Genomic DNA, 3674 nt, shown 5'->3' on the forward strand with positions numbered 1-3674 from the left:
AGTTTATTGCACTTTCAGTAAAAGCAGATGCACAGCTCATGCTGTGGGTGTGGGGGAGAAGCAAAGCATCCTCATCTCCTCTCCCCCAGCTGGCTACATCCACGGGCCCAGCAGCAGGGCTCACACTCCTATAAACCTGAGGCACAGAGAACCCCATTTCCCTAGGCCCAAGTGCCCACTTCTGCCCCAGGCCCACCCTTAACCAATGTGGTTCATGCTGCATGGACCCCAAAATTTGTGCTGTGTTTGGGGGAAGGGTGTGGAGGTGTCTTAAGTGGGACTCAGTGCTTTGGCTGGGCCTGGGGGCCTCCTAAGTCAATCTAAGATTGCGTATGGCAATGTAGGACAAGAAAGAGAAGACACACAAGGAGGACTCCTTTCAGTCTCTTGGTTTCAAGGGGGCAGGGAATGCCTCTATCAGGCAGGCCCCTGGGATGGCCTTCTGCCTGGAGGCAAGGGGACCAAATAGAAGGGCCAGAGTAGATTACAGGAGGAAGGATGGGCAACATGTAACATGGATAGGGTCCTCTGCCCTAGGAGGGGCACTAATACTGCTGGGAGCAGCAGCCCAGGTGGGCTCTCAGGATCCAGTTCCTCTACCTCCCACTGCTCCATGGCTGGAAAGATCTCAGAATTTTCTCCCCCAACTCCACTCTACCTGGTACCCTAATACCAGCAGGGGAGAGCCACCCCAGGGTTGGCATGGAGCTGGCTGGGAGTGCAAGTTGCAGCACCAGGGAGGAGAGGAGAATGGTGGAGGACTGTACAGCTTCCTTGAAAAGCCTGTGGCAGGGCAGGGCAGCGCCAGTGGGGCACAGAGCAGACTGCCTCGCTCCACCCCTAAACTTTTCATCCCAGAGAGCCCTGTACACCCTGGGCTGTGATCTCTGGACCCTTTGTGGGCAAGCATGAGACAGCCCACAGTGCCTGCCCATTTCCTTTTTCATCATGGCATATCCATGTCTGTAATTGCATGTGATCCACGAAATAATTTGAGTAACATCTCCTCTACAAGATCAAAAGCTCCAAATCCAGGTTATCATAAACTGTGTCTGTTTTGCCCTGGCACAGTGAGAAGGCATTGTGTAAATATCTGTCATTTGTGGAATCAATGACTTGGGGGATGGGGAGTGGACCCAAAGTGGGTAACTGAGCAGCAAGCTCTGGCCTTAAGGGCCTGGAGCACATTTCTCAGTTTCATGAGCCCAATCAGCCAGGAGATTCCGTGGTGAAGCCCAGAGGGCCAGATGAGAGTTGGCTACTCAGCACTCTATCCCCTTCCCAGGAGACACATTTTCTTTCCAAAAGAAAATAAATTTTCTTCAGGTTTCAGATCCCCTACTCCATTACCAGGATTGGGTAAGTGGGGACAATTTTGATTAGTTTAAACCAATCACGGAAGTTCCCTTGCCGGGGATTGATTTAGGAACAGGCATGGAACACAGGCTAGTGAGGGACATGAAGGGAAGTTGGGTTTTAAAAGGAGGCAGGAGGGCTCCTGACTCATCCCTCTTGGCTTTCCTCCCACTTTTTCTTCTCTCCCCTCAGGCTTTAAAGATGCCTTCAGCCACGAGCCATAGCAGAAGTGGCAGCAAATCACCATGGCCACCACCCCTGTCAGGTCCCTCCAAGAGTGAGGCAGGGGCCTGGGCGGCTGCGCCAGCTTCTCGGCACCACAAAACCTGCACCAGCGCTGCCCAGAGGGAAGCCACGAAGCAGATTCTTGGGGTGAGCCACAAGAACTTGATGATTACCAGAAATGAGTGAACAAAGGAGAAAGGCTTAATCCAGATTGGCTGGATGCAGTTTATAAGTACCAAGAAGTCACAAATAACTTGGAGTTTGCAAAAGAATTACAAAGGAGTTTCATGACATTAGGTCAAGATATTCAGAAAACAATAAAGACGGAGCTTCAGGAGCTGCTTATATGAGAAAAAGTCAAACAGAAACATTTAAAAACTGTACTTGGGTTGTGATATGTTTTGGACAAACTGGGAGATGACGAGGTGCAAACTGACCTGAAACAAGATGAAATGAAGTGCCAATACTGTCCAAAGAGGAATGTCACTGTTGGGTGAATTCTGTATGTCAGTTGACCCTGAACACATCCACCAGAATGGGCTGGGTGAGGAAGAGGAGGCAGCCTCATCACCTACCGTGGGAGACCAGGTAGCTGAAACTGAACCCGAGCCAGCAGAAGAATACACAGAACCACGTGAAATTGAATCAACATAATATGTAAATAGCAATTTATGGCAGAAACCCATTTCAGCAGCAGTGAAAAGGAGCAGGTAGATGGGAGGATAGTTGAAACAGCAAAGGTGATAAACCACAGGCAGTATCTCCTTCAGTATCAGATCCCCACTCTGACTCCAGTGGCTCAGGTAGATCCCCTTTGGAGAAGACAGAGAGTTCAGAATCTTATGGTGCAAATGCAGGGGCTATATAATTTCAGCTAGGATTCAGTGCTGGATTTTGGGAACCAGACACTTGATCCTGCTATTGTATCTGCATAGCCTGTGAATCCAACACAAAACATGGACAAGCCCCAGCTGGTTTGCCCTCCAATTCATTCTGAATCTAGCCTTGCTCAACCTTATCAAATTCCTGTAGAACCAGAGCTACACAGCTTCCTTTGGTTTCATCCACAAGCAAGGAGTACATGGCATCGCAGCACTTTTATCAGCCGCCTTATGCTACAGAGCAGTGACCACAAAAGGATGCAATTGACCAGAGTCAGGCAACAGTCTCTTTAAATGCAGACAAAACTACTGGCATCACCATCCCTCCCTGCTGCTCCTCAGCCTCAGGTGTTCCAGGTTGGGACAAGCAAACCTTTCTCTGGCAGTGGAATTCGTGTCAATGCAGCTCCATTCCACTCCATTCAAATGGTGTTCAATATGAATGCCCTAGTTCCTCCGCTAATGAACCAGAAACTTTAAAGCAGCAAAATCAGTACCAGGCCAGTTATAACCAGAGCTCAAAGATTTTCCAGTCAACCTCACTAAGTTGAACAAACAGAACTTCAGCAAAAACTGTTTCAAATAGTGGATGGCACTTACCACGATTCCCAGGACCAGCCCCATCAAGTAGCTGAAACCAGCAGAACCCTGGATTCCCATGTAGCAGTCAGCCCTATTAAAACAGGCAAGGTCTCTCGATGGTTCCTATGGTACAAGAGGCTTGATGAATGGGTACTGGGACCCTTCCAATGAATTCAGAGGAGGAGAGGATGGTTACCACCCTTCATTCACTAACACTTCAAACAGTAGTTATACACAGTCTCAGTTTAGTGTTCCCCAGAACTACTCTGGCTATCAGCGGGATGGATGTCAGCAGAATTTCAAGTGAGGCTGTGGTCCGAGTGGACCACAGGGAGACGACTCACAAGGTCATGGAGAGCCCTCAAGACCCAATAGAGGGATATTCACAAATGAATACTCAACAAGCAAATTAATCTGATTCATAAAATTATTTTTAATTACCAAAAACACACTGGCCTGTTTACCACAATATATTACCAGAAGAGTTATTATCTATTTGGTTTCCCTTTCAGGAAACTTAGTGTAAAGGGACTGTTTTCATCACATACAGACAGGACTACAATTGTCAGTTTTATATTACCTGGATATGGAAGGAAAATATTGTTATTCTTCAAATAATAGTAATAATAA

At 47.8% G+C, this 3674-nt stretch overlaps 1 pseudogene; it reads left to right on the forward strand.

Moving 5' to 3' along the window:
* The first annotated feature begins 1557 nt into the window (after positions 1–1557).
* Positions 1558–3457, forward strand: LOC119515645 (annotated as a pseudogene).
* Positions 3458–3674: the final 217 nt, after the last annotated feature.

The sequence above is a fragment of the Choloepus didactylus genome, chromosome 2, assembly GCF_015220235.1.
Source record: "Choloepus didactylus isolate mChoDid1 chromosome 2, mChoDid1.pri, whole genome shotgun sequence".
Classification (NCBI taxonomy): domain Eukaryota; kingdom Metazoa; phylum Chordata; class Mammalia; order Pilosa; family Megalonychidae; genus Choloepus; species Choloepus didactylus.